Source organism: Dioscorea cayenensis, chromosome 2 (assembly GCF_009730915.1).
Source record: "Dioscorea cayenensis subsp. rotundata cultivar TDr96_F1 chromosome 2, TDr96_F1_v2_PseudoChromosome.rev07_lg8_w22 25.fasta, whole genome shotgun sequence".
Taxonomy (NCBI): domain Eukaryota; kingdom Viridiplantae; phylum Streptophyta; class Magnoliopsida; order Dioscoreales; family Dioscoreaceae; genus Dioscorea; species Dioscorea cayenensis.
This window is the reverse complement of record NC_052472.1, coordinates 15,183,236-15,206,305: the sequence shown is the minus strand read 5'-3', so window position 1 is coordinate 15,206,305 and position 23,070 is coordinate 15,183,236. Positions and strand designations below refer to the sequence as shown.

Here is a 23,070-nt window from a genome sequence, read left to right as displayed (position 1 = left end):
CAGGGTTGAACTGAAATAGCTTTTGGTGGTGCAGGAGGTGGAGGGTTATCCAATCCTGGACCAGGAGGAGGAGGAGCTGATGATCTCTTGCTCTCAGTTAAACCTCCTATGCTAATACTAAGGTGAGCAACATCATGTTTTCCGACTTCTTGATCTTGTTGCAGTAGACTATTGACACTCCTAGAACAATGGCAGGGCAGAACTAATAAACTCACTACAAAGACAAGCATTATAAACTGATGAGAAGGTAAGTACTCCATTGTGAATGAAGCTTCTTTGCATGTGTTTCCATTGAATGGTTTGCTGCATTGCATGACTCCATCATGTGGACAAGTGAAAGTCTACCCATCATTATTCAGTCTTCACCTACTCTACTTTGAATTCATGGTCCAAATTGTGTTTAGATTAATAGATGATAGATGAAGACGAGTGGAAGGAATTGCTGTTTTATCACAAAGGGCTAACACACTTGAGTTTCGGTAATTTTGCTTTGAAGATTCAAGAAGTGGTTGGCATTGCTTTCATGATGGCACTAAAGAGTTTGATATTTCAAGGTTGCCAATGTGATTAGTTGGGGGATCACTACTATTCATTACACAATAACTTTATAATTTTTTTTAAGAAAAAAACGATTATTTGAATATATATTTAATAATTAAAATTAAAAATTATTAATATTAATAGATATTTATCATTGTAAAATTTTAATTTTAAAGTTTTTAGTTTAAATTAGTATTAATTAAGCCATGATTAGCTTACATAAATCATTTTTCATCTAATACAGTATTTGAAATGATTTATTGAATTCCCCTAAATGTAACAGCTCATAATAGCTTATAATAAATTGAATTTGTGTAATTGTCCCTGTTTTTTTATCTATATATCCTTAAAAAAAAAAAGTTAAAAATGTTGTACATGTCTTGAGCATTATTTACATGGAGATATGAGGCCGTGTAATCTACGCATGTTCGTACATTCAAAATCTATGCACGCTTCATTTGTAGATGTTTGTGGTGAACCGTTGGATAAAAGAATATTAGAACGAACTGACGCATTGCAAATTGAAATATGGCATTCATTAAGGACTGAAATGTAGTCGGACCATTTGATAATCTGAGATTTGCATTTGTTTGGCGGATTTTGAAAATACTTGGATTTGAAAATCCTGGATTTGAAATCGCTTGTTTGTTTGATGGATTTCAATCTCACTGTATTTTTCAAATCAAAAGTCGTGGGATTTTTGGAATTCGTACCAAAATGACCCGAATTCTGAAAATCTCATCCAGATGATTCCCATCTCAGTAATTAATATACTAATTATATTAATTACTTATAATATTAATTACACTATAATTATATTTTTATAAAAATATTAAATAAAATATAATTATAGTATAATTAATATTAGTAATATAATATATAATTCATATATTATATTATATTAATTATTTATTAAATAATTAATATATTATATTTTATTATAATAAGTTAAGTATATATTAATTATATCAATTACACTATAATTATATTTTATAAAATATTAAATAAAATGCAATTATAGTGTAATTAATATTAGTAATATAATATATAATTCATATATTATATTAGATTATATTAATTGTTTTAAGAAAAATATATTATATTTTATTATAATAAATTAAGTATATATTAATTATATTAATTACTCATAATATTAATTATACCATAATTATATTTTATAAAATATTAAATAAAAATATAATTATAGTGTAATTAATATTAATAATATAATATATAATTGATATATTATATTATATTAATTATTTTTAATAAATAATTAATATATTATATTGTATTATAATAAATTAAGTATATATTAATTATATTAATTACTCATAAAAGTTAATTACACTATAATTATATTTTATAAAATATTAAATAAAATATAATTATAGTGTAATTAATATTAATAATATAATATATAATTAATATATTATATTATATTAATTATTTAATAAAATCTAAATTAAAAAAATCTTTCCAAATAGAATCTAAAATTTTTGTGATTCAGATTACATAATCATCCAATCAAACACTTTGGGTTTGACTCTCACTGAATTTTTCAAATCAGGATTTAGTAAATACAAATCCACTGCATTTTCAACTACATCCAACCAAACGCTCCCTAAATGACATTACCAACCATTAGAAATGTCCATGGTGAGTTATAAGTGCACTTTTATTCCTGTCTTCGGGATGTACTGGCTTTTAAAAAAAATTAGCACCACTTAATTCATCTAATAATTCATCAACAGTAGGAATTGGATATGCATCCTTGGTAGTGATAGCATTGAAAATCTTGTAATCTAAACAAAATCTTCAAGTCTAATTTTTTTATTTATTTTTTATTTTTATTATTTTTACTAGCAACATTGGAGAAGAGAGAGGATTGTTACTGAACTCAATTGATCGCTCCTGAAGTATTTGATTCACCATTAATTCAATTTCACTCTTCTGGCTATGTGGGTGCCTATAAGGCTTAACCTTCACTAGATTGGAGTTTGGTTTCAATGGGATCCTGTGATTGCATAATCTGGCTGGAGGAAGACCACTTGGGATAAAAAAAAACTTCATGATATTTTCTTAGTAATTGCTTCAAAGTATCTGGCATCTCATCTGATAATTGCAATTGTGATTTTGTACTAGATGCTTGAGACTTGTCATTATTATCACCATTGAATTGTACATATGCATTTTCCACAATCATTTGATAGCTTTCAGCAATTGCTATGGTGGAACTTAATCTATGCAATTGATGCACAGAAGTTAACTGGGGTCCTGTGGATTTATCTCCATACAATGTTGCAAATTTGTCACAATAAAATTGCAGTGATAATGACCTGTAATCCACAATATGAGGCCCAAGTGTAGCCAACCATGCTGCACATAATATTACTTCTGCCCCAGCCATAAGTAATAAGTAAGCAAGAAAAGTCAATGTACATCCTTGTATTTTCACCTTTAATTCATTTATCAACCCTTCTACTTGAAGTGAATTTCCATCTCCCACTAATACTTTGAATGCCATAGTAGGTTGTATGTAAAATTGCAAGAATTTTGGTATGCGTGGTTGAATAAAATTGTCATCACTCCTTCCATCAAGCAATACTTTAACTGGGTGACCGTTAATAGATCCACTGCCAAGATTCTCAAACATAACTTATGGATCAAATCCTTTAATCCTAATCAAACTTACTTCTTATTTGATCCTTGGCTTTTTGATATCCCCATTGCCTTCAAGCCTACTTTTCTGAATATTAACGCAGATTTTAACTCCATTAGTTTGCCTGATCTTCTGAGTTTAAATCAGTGGAACCATAACCAGCTAAATTTTTTGTTTGGTGATCTTTTAGGCTCTTTGGTTCCTTGTATTTGTGCTTATGATCTTGCTGGTAGCAATTACTGGGTTTGGTTTCCTCATACTTCTAATGTTAAAATTTCTTCAGCTATTTATAACCATTTAAATCATAACCCTACTTGAATCTGGAATGGTCTGGCTGGAAAAAACTGTGGAAGCTTCATGTTGCTCCTAGAGTAAAGCACTTTCTTTGGCTTATGCTGCATGATAAAATCTCTACAACTGATTTCCTTAATAGCATCAATATTGGCCCTAGGACCTTATGTGTTTTCAGCAATGTTGAGAATGAATCTATTGATCACTTATTTCTTGATTGTCGTTGTGCTCAGCTGGTCTGGCATATTGTTTCCAATAACTTGGGCTGCTGGATTGTTGATTATAATCTTTCTACTTTTGCTATATCTGTTATTGCTGCTTGTATTTGGTATTTATGGAAAGCTCGTTGTGATGCCATTTTCAATAACCTCAGTCCCAATTTCTCTAACATTGCTATATTAGCTGTCACCAATGTTAAAGACTTTATGCAGGAGAACTCTTCTCTTTTGGGTCGCAAGCTTCTTCTTAACAATTTCTCCCACAGCAGTGGATTATTCCTCTTCTTTGCTCACGGATGGAATGCCAGCACCTTGATGGGTAAGTTGGGTTTTTTTGTTTCAAATCATGATTATATTATTTACGTGTGCGGTGTAGTTGTTCTTTCTTGCGCGTCTCATTTTTGAAGCCCGACATTCTTGCTTTTTGGTGCAGGGTGTTCGTTCGGCTATTGACAGACATTTGGATATTAGGTTTATTCTCCACTGCAACCCTACAATCACCATTGCCTTGCATGATGGCTGCTCCCCTACTACTTGGAGACATGCTCGACTCTATCTCGAAATCTCTCATCTCCTTCAAATTGCGGATAATCCTTCTCTTGTTGATATCCCCGCCATTTGGAACTTGCCGACTCTGCTCCGGCCTCTTCTAGTAGCAACAATCACTCTCTCTGCCTCTTTCATTACGGCGAGACACGCCTAGATGGGTCATGAAAACATCCTCTCGTGAATGGTTTTTTTATTTCTAGTTTTTTTGCTTTTTTTCAGCTGTATTTTATTTTGTCTGTTCTTTTAATTTGGGCTTGTAATCCTTAAACTTTGTTAAACTTTTTTTCTTATCAATAAAATCATCTCTCTGAGCTCTTTCCCCATAGATCCAGATGAACCTCATAGTTCTTGATGCAACCAAACTATTTATTACATTGAGTGATAGTTTTGGACATACTTCCTCGAGTGGATGTACTTGGTATTCAACTCCACCTCAAATTCGGTAATCTCTTGATCCCCGAGATTAGGTGGCTTATCACTCCATTGTAGCAATAACAGACCTCTTATTAAAACATTTATGTGTTGGTGAATATTTTTCATCACAATTGAAGCATAATTCCTTGGCCTTTCTCAATTGCATTTCATTGAAGCTAATTTTTCTTGAAAGATGGAGAATTGCTATGGGAGGCAGGTGGCAATAGATTTGTTGCATTGCTCAATCCCCTGAATCAACTTAGGTATTGAGCTGTCACTTTTTCTTGCAAAAATTATTTGTATAGATGTCTGGACTGTATTGAAACTTCTTTTGTACTGGTCTTAGATGCCATAGTATATTTTATCTTCATACAATCTGGCTAGACTTGTTGCTTTTTGAGATAGTTTTTTTGGCTACAAAGGAATGATATCTCGTTGAATTTCCTTCTTCAATCTATTGAGAAAACAAGACAACATAGTCGAAAAGTGCTACACCTTCCACCTTATTTGCCAATGTTGTAAAATTTTCATATTAACTTACTATTGGATTGTACCAGATGTTAGAGAAGAAAGCAAATTTAGGATTGCCAAATATGGATTGCCCATAAACCTCTTCCAAAGCAATCACCAAAGCTGCTCAAGTATTGACTTTTCCTTTCTTCTCTAACATCTGGTACAATGGAACTATAGGTCCATCAAAATGTATTGAAGCTATCTCCAATATTTTAGTGACCACAATTTTATAATATTTGAAGAATTACTCTGCCTTGTAAATCCAATGTAATATTTCTTCACCATCAAATTGGGGGAAATCCAGCTTTATTGATCTTGTTCTAAAGGATTGTGATCTATTGAAGTCAGTATCTTCTCTCAACTCCCCTCTCATGGTCTGTGATGCCTCCATTAAACTAACAGTAGTGGCTACAATCTGAGTTTCAATGAATTTGGATATGCTTTGTAGTGACATTTCAAGCATCTTAACTCTATCATCATGCTCGATCTATAGCTACCATCGGGACGTTCTTTTCGGTTTGCTCCATTATAGCTTGCATGTTATCAAGCTTTTGCTGCGAGATCCTTAAGATGGTTACCCTCAACCATGAGTTCAATTCGGATATATAGATTTAGATGGGATTAATGAAAGCACCAAATATGTAATGAATTTAAGCTGATTCAACGATATAAAATCAACTAACAATCAATCCATTACTATAACTAAACTCTCCAGCCAAATAGATCTCCATATATTGAGATATTAATCAACCAAAGCAATAGAATACCATCAAAGTCTCAATCAAGCATCAAATGAAGAAAATAAGCTCATAGAGTTTCAGATATAGTAAAAACAAACTGACTTACAGAAACTAAATGCGAATCACTTCCCTTCCGCTAGATCACCTAAAAAGCTCGCTAGAGAACCGAGGCCGAGCCCAAGGTCCTTCTTTCTTCTCGCTTCTCTTTCTTTTTCCTTTTTTTATATGTTGCTTTCTCTACTGCCTAATCGCCTTTCCTTCAACATCCAATAGGATGCTTCTCTTCCGCCATGTTGTCAAGATTAACAAAAACCCTCAAACTTTTTGTCGCTTCTTTCCTCTCTTTTTGCTCCTACGGACATTTGGCATAAGTTATTTCACATCGGCAATTTTTATCGACACTTAAACCATGACTCGACTCAGTAGGCGCCTCCTCGCATGTCTTTGGTTCTTTAAATTAACGATAGCTTTCTCTCCGTTCCCACATACTTTCTTTCTGTCTTCTCTTTTGCCCGATTCTATTCTCAATGACATATCGGACTGGCTAGGAAATTCCTTTGGGGCACTAGTGGCAATAAACGTGGCTTCCATTCAATTGGATGGAAAACTGTCACTCAAAACAAATCTGAGGGTGGCCTTGGAATCAGTAACTTGTTGATTGCCAAACATGCACTTATGACCAAAAACCTCTTTGCTATTCTTAACGGGGATGATAAATTATGGGTTGATATTTTCAAATTTAAATACCCTGATTGGAAATTTGCTTCTCATCCCTATCTTTCTTCCTCGTCTTGGCTTTGCAAAACTATTTCTAAAACTGCTAATTCTCTCGGTTTCAACTTCAAAATTATCTCTTGCAATCCTCTCTCTACTAATGTTTGGTCGGACCCTTGGCTGCATGATGTTCCTCTGGTTTACAAACCTACCTATCTCAATATGGATCTCTCTGTGGAAAATCTTTCCTTGCTGGATTTTATCTCTGATTTTCAATGGGATTCTAATGCTCTTGGTAATTTCCTGGGTCCCAACGCTGACCTAAATTGGCTTACCAAGGTCCAAATCTCTTTTGATTTGGATAATTCTTGGATATGGTGGCCCAAAACCCCTCATATTTTTGTGGTCTCTGCTGTTTATTCCACTCTTAATGATGACTCGATTGTTGCTCATTGGCATGGTTGGCGGCAAATTTGGCAGCTTGAGGTTGCTCCGAGGGTGAGAACCTTTGTTTGGAGACTGTCCCTTTCCCGTCTTCCAACTTGTGATATTTTTTTAAAATTTAAACTTTGGACCTCAAACTCATTGCGTTTTCTGCAACTTGGTCCCTGAAACTACCTACCATATCTTTTGGGACTGCTGCAAAACTCTAAGCTGCTGGAGCAACATTTTGAATTCCCTGGGCTTGTCACTTTCAAGCTTGAATATTCTATCCACTGGTGCTTGGCTTGTCTCTCATTTCAATCACTCTAGTGATCATCAATTTGTTAAAGCTGTCATCGCCTTCTCACTCTGGCTGATCTGGAAAGCTCGCTGCAATGTCATTTTCAAGAAAATTCCCCCTAATTTTAACTTGATTCCTACTCAGGCCTGGGGCCTTGCTAAGGAATACTCTAAGAAGCCGAATAAATTTTTCAGGGATGTTTATTCTTGCACTCTCAACCCTTCTGTTTCCATCTTTTCTGATGCTTCTTGGATCAATGATAATGGTAAAGCTGGCTTGGGTTATTTAATCACCATTGATGATAATAATCTCTTATTGGCAGGCTCTGTCGCTGCCTCCCTTGACTCCCCGATTCAAGCTAAAGCTGCTGCCATGATTTTGGCCTTGGAGGAATGTATCAAACGTCGCTGGTGGCCTTCTAACATCTTTTCTGACTGCATTGGCCTCCTCAACCTGGTTAAGAACTTCCAAATTTCGGTGGCCTGGCACCTTGACCTGGAAGCTCGGCGGCTCCGCTCTCTTCTTCATCAGCTTCAGAACCCAAACCTTGAATACATTCACAGAGAAGACAACTTGGTTGCTGATGCCCTTTCCAAGCATGCTCACCTCAATCCTGAGCTCTCTCTTTTTGCTAAGGGAATGCAACTTCCCTTCTGGCTTTTCAATGCTTGCTCTTCTATGAACATTGTCCCTTAGTCTTTCTTCCAGTTTTTTGTTTAGTTTTCTTTTTTGAGCTCTTTGCTCTCTTCCAAAAAAAAAAAAATAAATAAACCCACTTCGGAGACAAGCATTATGAACTGATGTGAAGGTAAGTACTCCATTGTTGAAGCTTGGTTTGTTTTTTTATGCCACTTCTAAGCTCAATCTCTTTTTAGGTTTTTTATAGATATTAAGAGGCGATTGGTTGTAAGGAATGGAATGGAGAGGATTGGAGGAGGAATGAAAATGAGGGGAATGAAAACTATGTTTTGTTGTAAAGGATTGTGAGGGGTAGTGCATTGGGAATGGGAAAAACTTAAAAAAAATGGTGGAAATGGTTTTTATACCCTTGATGAAGTAAATAATATTATATGTTAGGTTAAATGATAATAATTTTTTTAATTATATAATATTTTGAGTATTATTATTATTTATATTATAATTAAATATTTAAATTAAAAATTTTCATTTTAATTAATTATTATTTTTAATTATATTATTGTTTTAACTATTATTTATAATCATTTCATTTTTAACTATTATTTATTATATTAAACATTCAAACATTCACAATCATTATTTATTAATATTGGGGGGTAATTTTTGTCATTTTCAACCTCAAGGAATTGGTAATCCTTCCATATTTAATTTAAAATAATTCATATTAATTATTATTTACTTTAATTATTATTATCTTTAATTAAAATAATTCAGTATTTAAATTAATTAAATAATATCAGTTATTATATATAATTATTTAAATTAATAAATTTATAATTAAAGGGTAATAGGTAATTTATCCTCCATTTCTTTCAATCCCCTCTCACTTACCCCTAAGTTTGGGGGGCATGAGGATGCCTCCTCCATGTCCTCTCTAAACCTATTCCCATTGCAAGGAATAGAATTAAGGAGGAATGTGATAAGATTGAAAATAAGGGAGAATGGATTAAGAAGGGAAGAAAAACTGTGTTTGGTTGAAGGGTATGAGATAGTAATTCATTGAGAATGAAAAATAAAAGAGAATATTGTGGTAAAAAAACTTTTATACCCTCAATACAAGTTTATAAGGAAAAAATATTAGGTTAAATAATAATTATCTTTTTAAAATAAATAATTATTATTTTTAATTTTAAAATATTTTGACTATTGTTGTTTTTATTTAACTAAATATTTCACTTTAATTATTATTTATTATTAAAATTATATGTTTAATTATTATTTAAACTAGATTATTATTTTTAATTATTAGTTATTATTTTTTTACATTAATTTTTATTTATTGTTAAATTTATTTATTTAATTATTATTTGAACTAGATTATTATATTTAATTAGTAGATAATATTATTTCACATTAATTATTATTTATTATTCAAATAGCATAATTAATTATTATTTAAATTAAATTATTATTTTATTTATAAATTATTATTATTTCACTTTAATCATTATTTATTATTAAAATTATATATTTAATTGTTATTAAATTAAATTATTATTTTAATTATTAAATAAAAAGAGAAAATGTGACATTTCACCGAAAGAAATTTGAAAGAAGTGAGCAATCCGCTCATTACAAGCCAATTCCTTTGTCACTGTCATACATGCCCATCCAAACAAGGCAAGTAATGAATGAAGCTTCTTTGCATATGCAAAGGGCAAACACATTTGAGTTTCAGTAATTTTGCTTTGAAGATTCAATAAGTGGTTGCCATTGTTATTATTATTTTTTTTTAATTTTTTTTTTGAGGAAGAGGAGCGGAGCGTGCACAAGCCTCAGTGGAACAAGTGGAGACGGGGCCACGCTCACGTGGGCGCTGGAACCACCCGTACACAATCACTATTCACAACTCCCAGAAATGTGCCCTCAGCCGAGAATCGACTCACCACTCGGTGAGAACTCTATCAGTGACCCATATACCAATAGACCCGAAGATCGTTGGCGTGGTTGCCATTGTTTTGAAGGTGTTTGTTGAGGGATTGCTACTATTCCCTAGCCAATCACTTTATAGATTTTTTTTCCTTTTTCAAGGAAAAAATAATTATTTGAATAAATAAAGTTAATAATTAAAATTAAAAGTTATCAATATTAATAAATATTTATTATTATTATCATTTAGAAAATTAATATTTTAATTTTAAGATGTTTAATTTAAATAACTATTATAAAACATTTTCATCTGAGACAATATTTGAAACGATTTATCTAATTCCATAAATGTATCGGCTCATAATAATTGAAATCTTTTTTTTTTTTGTAAGTGTCCCCCAATTTTTATCTGTATATCCTTAAAAGATAAGTTAAAAAAATGATGTACATATCTTATGCATTATTTACACGGAAGATATATAAATATATATATATATATATATATATATATAATTTTTTATAGAGACGTGTATGCAGCTTTTCTAAAAAAAAATTTAATAAAAAAAATTAATACCATCTCCATCATTATCCAATTAATTATTAGTTGGACTCTTTGAAATCAAATCTAAATCTGATTACTTTTTCTTATGTGGGATGCGCATATAATTCTTTCCATGCACAGAATACAAAATTACACGAGTTTGATAACACTTCTGTAAGTTATTTCCAGCGTCCAAAACATCACATAGGAATGGAAATATCAATTTTAATGTCTATATTATAAAACTCTAGCGTTAATGAGTAAAAAAACAAAAGATTCAGGCAACAATGGACAAAACAAATTACAACAGATCCATTAGCGTTGGACTCAACATAAAAGATAAATTATATATTAAACATTAGAGAATTAGAGATAAAAGATACAATAAATCAACATAAGAGACGAAAGATACTTAGCAACAAGTCGAGGGGGGAGGCCGCTTGTGTTCGGGACAGGGTTGAACTGAAATAGCTTTTGGTGGTGCAGGAGGCGGAGATTTATAGTAGTGGGGTGCTGGAGGTTTATCCAATCCTGGACCAGGAGGAGGAGGAGCTGATGATCTCTTGCTTTCAGTTAAACCTCCTTTGCTAATAATAAGGTGCGCGACATCATGTTTTCCGACTTCTTGATCTTGTTGCAGTAGACTATAACCGCTCCTCGAACAATGGCAGGGAAGAACTAATAAACTCACTCCGAAAACAAGCATCATAAACTGACGAGAAGGTAAGTACTCCATTGCTGAAGCTTGGTTTGTTTTTGATACCACTTCTAAGCTCTCTTTCTCTTTTAGGGTTCTTATAGATATTAAGTGAATGAAGCTTCTTTGCATTTGTTTACATTAATGAATGGTTTACTGCATTGCATGACTTCATCATGTGAACATGAATAATTCTCCCCATCATAATTCAGTCTTCACCTACTCTGATTGAATTCATGGTCCAAATTGTGTTTAGATTAATAGATGATAGATGAAGACAAGTAGAAGAAATTGCTGTTTTACCTCAAAAGGGCAAACACACTTGAGTTTCAGTAATTTTGCTTTGAAGATTCAAGAAGTGGTTGGCATTGCTTTTATGATGGCACTAAAGAGTTTGATTTTTCAAGGTTGCTAATGTGTTTAGCTGGGGTATTACTACTATTCCGTAGCCAATCACTTTATAATTTTTTTTTTTTAAGAAAAAAACAATTATTTGAATATATATTTAATAATTAAAATTAAAAATTATTAATATTAATAGATATTTATCATTGTAAAATTTTAATTTTAAAGTGTTTAGTTTAAATTAGTATTAATTAAGCATGATTAGCTTAAATAAAACATTTTCATCTAATTCAGTATTTGAAAAGATTTATTAAATTCCGTAAATGTGACAACTCATAATAAATTGAAATCTTTTTTGGTAATTGTCCCCCATTTTTTATCTATATATATCCTTGAAAAAAAAGGTTAAAAACGATGTACATATTTTGGGCATTATTTACAGGGATATATAAAAAATAAAATTAAAATTAAATTAATGCCATCTCCATCCTTAACCAATTAATTATTGATTGGACTATTTCAAATCCAACTTAAATCGGATTATTACTCTTGTGTGGGGATGCGCATATAGTTCTTTTCACGGACAAACTGTCACTACAAGGAAAATCCTATATTTGCATGGAAAAATTGGCACGAAAAAAAATTGTGATAAATTAATTTGTCACAATATTTGATACAAAACTAACTAAGTGAAATATTTCTTCTGTTCCCTTTAGTTGTCACATTTTAGAGCTCTTCTATATTCTTTTTTACTTGTCACATTAAAAACTTTGTGCAGTATTAAATAATTTTTTCCAAATTTATCCTGTAATTTAATGTACTTGTACAATTTTCAATTAATCAAAATCAACTAAGCATTAAATTATATTCTCCACTAGTGGGGTTTTAAATAGATGTGATTTTGGAAAGTAATGGATTTTTTTTATAAAATATAGATAATCAACTAATTTTAACCATTTTTTCTTAATCGGTGTGAATTAGTTAAATGTGACAACTAAAAAAGAACGGAGGGAGTATATAATTTTTTTTAAGATATTTTTTTTAATTCCGTTCCAAATACCGTGCCAAATATACAAATTTGATAAATTTAGCACGACAGTGCCAATTGCAGTGCTAAACATATTTTTTATTTTAAAATAATTTATTAATATCGTGGCAAATATCGTGCCAAAAACCTATATATAATAATATATTAATATCGTGTCGAATGTCGTGCCAAATTACAAATATAATAGTATATTAATACCGTGCCAAATACCGTGTCAAAAATATAATACTCTCCGTTCCTTTTTATCTGTCGTGAATAACCGAATCTCACATACCAAGAAAGTTGGCTATTTCACATAATTTAATAAAAAAATTAGTTATCTTTCCAAAATTACCCATAATTTATATCTTCACATTTCTCTCTCATATTAAATTTCAAGAAGAGAATTGAATAGAGTGTTAGGGTAACTTTGGAAAGGGTAAACTACCCAGAGAGTCCCTAAACTATGGGGTTGTTTATATTTTGGTCACTGAAGTTTGAAAATTTTCAATTGCATCCCTAAACTATTTATTTCCTTTCAATCAAGTTCTCCGACGACGCAGTCTAGCAGCGGTAGCCGACGTGGCGTGCCACGCCATCGGCAACTTTCCACGTCGCCTGCCCATAGTTTATTCATTGGCAATTTTATAATCTTGAGTGACCAAAAATAGGAACAATCCCATAGTTTTTTTATAAACTTGAGTGACCAAAATAGGAACAACCCAATAGTTTAGGGATGAAATTAAAATTTTCAAAACTTTACTTGCCAACACAAGTCATAGGTCGATTGCACGCATTTTTTTGTTTGAAAAATATATATTTATATTAGCAAAAACATAACTTCAAACATTCAAAAAAATTGATAGTATAATGTGATATGTTTCCACCCTATTTAATACATAACCTTTGTAATTGTAGTTTAATAAAAACAAACAAAAACAACAAAAATCACTTAAGCATTGTAATCCAAAGATTAACTAAAGCTTCCACATCGTGCACAACCTCCCCCAGAGTGCATCCTTTTGCTCATGTGCACCCTTGGACAAATCTTTCTTGGCCTGTTGTTGAGCATTTTCAACAGATTTACACATCTTTCTTTTTCCCCAAACTCTAACTTTGCAGCTTTGAGATAACCCTTCCATATATCTTGAAGGCACTTGTCTCCCTTGCAGCTTTTTTTGTTGTTGCCTTTGGTGGATTTGTAACCGCTTTGTTGTGTAACTCGGATTTAGTAAATTTAATTACTTATAAGTGCGGTATGTAATCTAAACACCCTCATTACTTTTTTTATTTGGTAATACATAAAGTTGGGTGACACTCGACACATGGAGCATTAACATTCACAATCACCTGATCTTATGAATTAGTAGTAAGATTTTGATAGACTAATGGATGAACTAAAAACCTACCAATATTTGACCGATGAACTATCTATGCATCAATGCCATTCACTAAACAATTACCATATCCCCAATAATATTGAGAAAACATACGAAATATAGGTAACTAGATTAGAAATTCTTTCCACAATAAAAATTTTCTCTGAATTTGGCTACAGGACTCTCATAAAAATACCTAGATTTTTATTACATTACATAGAGAGCAAGGCATGTAGTGGTCACCTCCAAGCTTGATTTCATGAGACAAAAAAATCAACACTTAAATCACCTTTGTTCTTCATGTTTTTCAAAACAACTTGACAAAAATCAACACCAAAAATCGACAACAATGTTATTCTAGGGCGTGGAAAGAGAAAAAGAAGGGCTAGCTTCGGAAAGGGCACCCTACCTCAATATTATTCTCCTCCGCCACACCACTCCCGGCGATTGCTCCTGCCTCTTCCCCGCGCCATGCTCATCGAGTCCTTCCTTCGTGGATGAATGAAAAGGAAAGTGAGATAAAAGGGAAAGTAAAAAGGCTCACTCAGAGGTGAAAGAGACGAAGGCATGTGGAAACCATGGGCAAGTCGACGTGGAAAGTTGCCGCTGACGTGGCACGCCATGTCACCTGCTGCTAACGCCTGCTCATCGAGGACTTGATTGAAAGGAAATAGATAGTTTAGGGATGCAATTAAAATTTTTCAAACTTCAGTGACCAAAATAGGAACAACCCCATAGTTTAGGGACTATCTGGGTAGTTTACCCAAAAAAATAATAAATGCTTTTTGATGTTCAAAAATGACAGATATAAAAGAACATGGGTTTATGACAGATAAAAAGGAACGGAGGGAATAATATATTTATACTGTACCAAATACCGTACTAAAAATATAAATATATTAATGCCGTGTCAAATACCGTATCAATAATATAAATATAATAATATATTAATACCATGCCAAATAACATGCCAAAAAAAATAATATAATAATATATTTATACCGTGCCAAATATTGTGCCAAAAATATAAATATATTAATATATTAAGACCTTGCCAAATACCATCCCAAAAATATAAATATAATAATATATTGAAATTGTGCCAAATATTGTGCCAAAAATATAAATATAATAATATATTAATCCTGTGTCAAATACCGTACCAAAATTATAACTATGTTTTTTTAAAAAAATAGACAGGTAAAAGAAAAAAAAACCTTGTGTGTGGGATGGTTCTCTCCTCATTGTCAATATGTGTATGTATACATGCACATGTCATTACAACCGTAAGTTAAAGGCTAAACTATCAGCACTTCATCACAGAATCCCGATCTCGGTGCAAACACACCACCGATTAAATAAATTTTCTTCCCATTTTCTCCCCTTCCTCTTTGGGAGAAAACAGGAAAATTTTCCTGCATTCTATTTTTTTTTAATTATTAAATAAGAAAATGGGAGATACTCTCCAGTTTTTGATTTTTTTTAAATAAAAATAAAAAGTGGAAAACTGGTGAAAGAATATCGTTTTCCACTTTTTTAAATAAAAAAAAGGTGGAAAACGGGACTCTGTCTCCCGTTTTCCACCACTTTTTCCTAAAGAATATATATAATATGTACTTATATATATAAACCACTAACGGCTTAAAAAAAACCCTCTAACGACCATATTAACACTTTACTAACGGATATAAATATTTCCGTTGAATTATTTTATTATTATTATTTTTATATAATACCCATTTTCCACTTCATACTATCTTCCCATCGATTATCATTTTCTCCTATTTTAATCTTATTTCTCTCATTACTTTTCACTGGCCGATGCAGATTTAACTGTTCTACTTTGTGCTAATTACTGACCAGTGCAGGTTTGACCTACCTACTTTTGTGCTGATAACTGATTGGTACAGGTTTGACCGTCCTACTTTGTACTAAGTACTTACCGTTGCAGGTTTGACCATCCTAATTTGTACTAATTAATTACCGTGCAACTTTGACCGTTTTATTTCTAATATTTTTTGGTATTTGTAGTTTTTTTTAAATAAAATGGGATTTGTAGTTTTTTTTAAATAATATATATATATATATATATATATATATCAACAATTATTTTTTTGTTTAAAAATTAATTATATAAAAAAATATCTTTAAACTTAACATCTGCATGCAACCATTAAGGTTTTTTTTTAAAAAAAAAATGAGAAAATGGGAGTTAATCTCCTGTTTTTATTTTTTTTATTAAAAAAATTATAAAAATCAAGAAAACGGGAGAATTAAATAAGTTGAAAACGGAAAAGATTTCCCGTTTTTCTTGCGTATTTTTGTAAATAATCTCAAACATACGTAATTTAGTAAATATTTTATTTTTAATATTAAAAAAAAACCTCCGCTTCCCAAACAATCGTAATTTAGTAAATATTTTTTTTTTAAAAAAAAGCCTCTCCCTTCTCTCTCTCTCTCTTTCTGAAACCCTCTTGAGAAAGTTCGAAGAGCTTCTTGTTTGTCGTAAATCCTCCCATTCGTGTGCTGCTCTAGATCTCCATCTTCTTCCGATCTCATCTTCTCTCTTCATCTTGGAGTTGATTGGATCTCGATTTGTGAAAACCTTGAAGTTTGCACTTGATCGAGGTATCTTTCTTTGGTTTTTTCATCGATTGAATTGTTCTAGGGCTTCAGTTTGATGCATTAAGGTGTTTGATCTCGTGTTTTGATGTGTTTATCATGATTTGTGGTATTTAGGGTTGGAATTTGTTAAGAGCTCAAATTCTTGCTCCTTCCTGCCCCTTAATTTACACAGCCATATCCCTCCAGCCGCTCATACAAAAAGCACAAATAGAAAGGAGCAAGACTTCTTTCCACCGAAGCCGCCTCAACATTAATTGAGAGGTAATTTTCTTTGTTCACTATGCCTTGCAATGAGGAAAAATAATTAATGTACATTTACATGAGATGATAGGTGTATATATATATACATATATAATATGATATACATATATAAAGAATGGTTAGCTAGAATAGATGAGGATTGACTGTGATAGTAATGGTGTTAAATATATATATATATATATATATATATATTCTTGCGAAACCTGCAGACTAACTAGAATGAGTTACTAAGTTAATTGTTAACTTGATGATATTGAGGTTTCATTGGAGTTTTATTGTTTTAACTGGTTCTACATGCTTAACAATTTAATTGATGATATTAAACTTAGGAGTTTTGATTTCAAGGTCTGATTATGGTGTGTGTTTGTTCTCAAATTCTAGGTCCTCGCATTGGTTACTTACCTTTGTTGGTACATCTTTTGAAACCCTATTTTTACTAGTATAGCTTTCCTCCAGGGCGCTGACACTTATGAATGATTGGGATTGTTTCATTTAATTAAAGCTTTTGAAACCTTATCAAGCAATGACTGATTGGGATTATTTTCATTTAATTAATGCTTTCAAGTACACTTATGAATTTGATTTCTTTTGGTATCGAGTCATGGCATATCGGTTTTCTAGTCTTAGCGTGTAATATGCTCGTATGGATTTAAGTTGTATACTATAGGTTGAAAAAGGTTTTTAATGAGTAATTTAGGATTTAATCAATTAAAAATATTGAAATCGCAGTAAAACTTGGGGCACACTTTATTAAACTTTGGGGTATGGAAGAATCTGGTAAATTGCAGTCTCCAATCTTCAGACTCGTGTACATCGTAAATAATTAAACAGATCTCGATGATGATTACCGTAAAAATCATGTTATCGACTTGAATTTTTCTTAAATTTAATTTTTACTATTGTTATTATTTTGGCAGGAAAACTTCAAAAATAGAGAATAAAGGATATACAGGTCAATCATTTCACTTTTTATAGGTTTGCAATAGTGAATTCTTCCGTATTTTCTCTATATATGTGTAAGCTCTATATATTGAAGCTAAATTACTATACTAAGTTTTAACATCTTTGACATGCACCAGATTGTCAACAACAATAACTTCAATGGAAGCATTCCTTCAACACTCGAACCTAGTGCCGACATTAGCACTTTTGTAAGTTTATCTAAAGAGAAATTAACAAATGCAATTCATTGAGATTTACTACTTGAAACATTCTAATAGCGCTCTTGATCGAAAATAAATTAACCGAAAGCAAGTACTCTCCCACCCTTTAATGACCTTGCTAGCATCAAGGAACCGTGAGAAGGAATATTTTTGTTGAAAACTTTTATAATGTTTCATGTAAATAGTATATGATCGCTGATCATTGTTTCCATTTAATGTATTTATCGAATAATAAGTTAACTCGGTCCCTTGCCAAAACTTAACTAGAATGAATGCACTCTCTTATCCGTAAGTGCTAGATTTTCAGTGATTTCGAATCACTTTGCTGATTTTTAATAATCGGGGTTTTTGCTTTCGGGACTTGAGTAACAATTCCTTTGGTGCATCAGATGTGCCTCCATGGTTCTCAACCTTGCCATCTTTGACAACACTGTTCAAGGCCAGGTACCAGCACAACTATATAGTTTTTCACCATTACAGACTGCGCAAGTCTTGGTCTTCTTTGAATGTTCATTTATCTAATGAGTATAGTCTTGCATTAACTAACTACAAGGAATACAAACGGCTAAAAAATAACTCATTATCAATGCAAGTCTTGGTCTTCTTCGAATGTTCATTTATCTAATAAGTATAGTCTTGCATTAACTAACTATAACGAATACAAATAGCAAAAAATATTAAACTTGGGATTGTTCAAGGCCAGGTACCGCACAACTATTTTAGTTTTTCACCTTTTTCACATGATATCATATCTATATTGCACGGATACGTAGAAACAAACTAAGCTAATTCACTGCAGCGTAACTAGATACTACTAGACCCATGCATACTGTCACACATCTTGAACCCCTTTATTATTATTATTATTATTATTATTATTATTATTATTATTATTATTATTACACAACAAGTAACAAACAACATGACAAACAGTTTCGAGTAAACTAAACAAGAGTGAAAGCAGTGTCAACCGGATCCCTCAACCACGCACTCACAAACCGGAGCCTGAGTTTAATAGGAAGTCAAAGAGGAGGCTAGAAGCTTCCCCAAAAGTTAATCTTCTGGTAAGTACATTTTCACCTTCCCCTAAGACATGCCTTCTCTTTCATTCCTACGATTCAAAATGCATTCAATATCTAGTCTCCTCTATTAACCAATATATATATACATGTCATACAGTTGCATATAATATCAGCAATGTTAATTGGCTATATATATATATATGACTAATGAAGTCATAAATCTATTGAACAATTGCTTGGATGGATGATACTTATATAGACTTCACAACACCACTAATATCTTATTGCTATTTCTAGTTTAGATTCTACCTTTCGTGGGCGATGATAATGTATCATGTTTCTTTTGTCTTCTTTGTTTCATCTGTTGTACTTTTATGAATTGTTGTACTATTATTTGCTTATAATGAAGCAAATAATAAGGTCCTCGGCGATGAGGGTTGATCTTCTTGAGAGTGTTGATGAGGAAGCTGACGTTGGAGGTCGGAGGAGGGAGGTCAGTTTCAGCTACCAGAGATGGCGACCTTCAGGAAGCCAAGGCCCTCTTTGGAATACAATCACAGGCTTGCCCGATATTCCACCTTTGGTGTTCGAATCTCGCCTTTTGCATTATTTTGGCTGCACAGGGCCACAATGAGGTTACTGATTATCAATGCTTTGTCACTATTTGATTTGGTGGGCTAGATATGGTTTTCTTTTATTTGATGTGTTCCTTCCTTCTGCTTCCTCAGATTGTCACGCTTTTGATTGAGTCTGGTGTTGATATAAATCATCGAAAATATTTTGTGGTCAGGTAAAGCTTTGATCTTTTCCTTGTTCTTTCCAATTCACTTGTGAATCTTATGTATGGTATGAACTCTATTCTCTTGTTTTAATTATTTTCATTGTCAGATACTGAATTTATAAGAAGACCATGTTTGCTTTCATTTGATTGAGTTCCAATAATGATACAACAATATCATGTTACTATCAGACTGCTTTAATGCAAGCATGTCAATGTGGTCACTGGGAGGTTGTTCAGACTCTAACCCTTTTCAGAGCTAGCGTAAGTGATTCTGATGAGTTATCATTATTCTTTTTGTTGATAATGCTGATGTCGAATGGATTCTTTTATTACACTTCTCATGCAATATATGGGCATTGGATTTTTAGATTAACAGAATGGATTATCCTAATGGTGGAACCGATCTCCACTTTGCAGCCTCTAAAATGGTCATACTCGCTGTGTTCACCTTCTACTGGTTGAGTATGTGCGGAGCATATATGATTTTTAGCATATTATGAGGATGGGGTCAGGTCAAGAGACCGCTACATCAGAATTTGATGAAGAGTATGTGGAATTCTCTGCTCCTCATCTACATCAAATTTGTTTTTTGATAAATTTTACATCACTTTCTTCTAATTTTTCCTTGGCAGTGCTCTAGTTAAGATAGTTAACAAAAAGGCAGATGGTGGCATCACTGCCCTCCACATGGCTGCACTGAATGGACATGCTGAGACTGTTCACTTACCTTGGATCTTGGTGCATTTGTCTCTGAGGTCACTAGTTGAAGATGGGACTACTATTGATCTTATAGGTTTGTATAAGGCTTTGTTGATCCTTTTGAAGTTCTCATCCTCTATTTCTAATCCGTATATTTGTTCTTTTCTCTTTGATTTATCAAACTGATCTTACAACCTTTTAGACATTCTTGCATGGTTGATGTTTAGGTGCTTTTTGTTGAAGTTAATATGTCGAATGCAGGGAAGACTATGCTAATCGACATGTTCACTGTATTAGCTTTATGTTTTATTCTCATCACTAATTGTATGTTAGATCCAAACACTTGAGTGAATTCTTTTGATGTTAAGCAGAACTAGTTCAAGTTATATATTATGAAATGTATGCAATACATTGCTTTGTAGTAGGACCGAGTTCAAGGTTTTTGATTTTTATCAGCTTCTGCTTTAATTTTTGTTAGGAATTTGAAACGAAGGCGGGTGTTTATGCTATCATTAATGCCTTTTTAGGTGTTTGTAATGGCTCGTGAATGGGAACTCAGTTGCTGGATCATAAGATATTGGAAATGGTCCTTGATAAGCTACAGAATATGTGGTGTTAGTATTTGAATCTGTTAATATTCTGCTGCTTTTAAAAATCTGATTTGTGTTGAAAGATATATATATATATATATATATATATATATATATATATATATTTGGTTGTTTGTGTGTTAGGCAGGAAAGACACTTATGGAGTGTTTGCAGAGCTTGTTGATCCGGAAGAGGTTTGTAGGGAAGTGTGGAGTTGTTGGTGAGTTTTTGAAGGGTGTTGATCCTGATTTTTGTTGGTTGTTTTATTTTTGCATCTCCCTGGTTATCAAGATGTGATTGAGTATCCATTGGTGTTTGGGACAGTAAGGAAAAAGCTTGCCTTAAAGGACTCATAGCTCTCCACCCTGAGATTGAGGAAATCGTTTTACAGTTTTGTAAAAACTCATTGCACAAGTGAGCACTAAAATAATTATTAATTCATTAGATGTTTTGTTATTAATTTCATTCAACTTCTACCTAATTTGTTGAGTTTTGTCTTTTTAAGGTTGTGATTTGTTCATTTTGCACGTAAAGTAATATAAAATATAGAATATATTTTAATAAAAATTAATTATAAATTATATAGGGTAATGTATAAAAAGTGTGCTCGACATCTCAGAACTCAAAAAATTTTGTTAAAAATTGTGTCAAATACCGTGAAAAATAGTATATAAAAATCGTGCTAAAAACGTACTCAAATATTGAACTAATAAAACAAGATCAAAACCGTAATAAATATGGAACTAAAGTTTGTGTCAAAAATTAATGTAAATGTTTGGCATCAATGATAAGAAATTTTGGCAAAAATAATGATAAAGTTTGGCACTTGTATAAAAACGGTGCCAAAAATTTATTTGATGATCATTCTATAAAGCGACGGTTATTTTTGTATAGCAAAATAAGATGCTCAAAAGTCAATTTGACTACTGATTTTTAAACTCATTTTCATGCTAATTGTACTGTGCTTATTTATGATTTTTCTTGTATTGTTTACAAAATTACAGAGGAGTTTGATCACGCTTCTGTATACTATTTTCATCATCCAAAACATCACAAAGTGATAGAAATGGTAATTTAAATGCATTTATTTTTTTAAAGAAAATAATAAACTACTGGTGGTATTAATAAGTAAAGGATGGCAAAGGATAACAATAAAAGTACAAGAAAAGGATTTGAACAACAATCAAGACGAAAAAATAAATTACAATAAATCCACTAGTGGTGGAATCAAGATTGGAGACAAGATATATCAAATTTTGAGTTATTAGAAAAAAAAGGCAAAGTAAGCAAATAAAAATTCCTGTTGAGTTTTTCTTGAACACAAAGCTAATATTAACAAGAAAATATAATAAGATGTGAACAAGATATTGAAGATTTTGACTTTGAAAAACTAGGACAGACTTTATAAATATCAAGGAATTTGATGAAAGATAAGGTTTAAATTCAGCATATAATAAATTAGATCAGTTTAATATGCATCCAATGGAAACAACACCAACAAGCATGTGCAGTGACATAAGTGAATATATAATTTGTCGACAAATGAATTGCAAAGAGATCAATACTTGCACTAAATTAAAAGACATGTTGTCAACTGTTCATGTTTGAAAATGAATGGTTGAAAAATAATTCCTGATAAACATTTGAAAATCCTGTTAATGAGAAGGTGTTATCAAGACATGAATTACAGACATCATGCAATGCATAAATAGTCATCAAAGATGTCTCTATTGAATCTCACATCTTTAAACATTTATAATAACTCTAGCATGCATTCATGCACAAGAAACAACATAAAAATAATGCCAACCAATAAATTTGTGAAAAGAGATAAGAGTAGAAACTCTGAGAGAGACTCCTGAGAGCCCATTTTCCGGTGAGTTGTGCTCTTTCGATGGCCCCTACGCGACCAACACCTCCTCCTTCGAAACCAAAAGCAAATTCTGTCGTTTCTTGGGCAAATGTGGTCTCCTCCAGGCCCAAGCATGAACCCTTTGAGATTCCTCC

General features: G+C 32.1%; 1 long non-coding RNA gene and 1 pseudogene across 1 annotated transcript; both read left to right on the top strand.

Annotated features, from left to right (window-relative positions):
- Window positions 1-16,406: 16,406 nt before the first annotated feature.
- LOC120269193 lies at window positions 16,407-17,788 on the top strand. The gene is made up of 3 exons (XR_005539099.1): window positions 16,407-16,550; window positions 16,662-16,808; window positions 17,726-17,788. It is a non-coding gene; the product is annotated as an uncharacterized LOC120269193 (long non-coding RNA).
- Window positions 17,789-18,973: 1,185 nt separating this feature from the next.
- LOC120278633 lies at window positions 18,974-20,908 on the top strand (annotated as a pseudogene).
- Window positions 20,909-23,070: the final 2,162 nt, after the last annotated feature.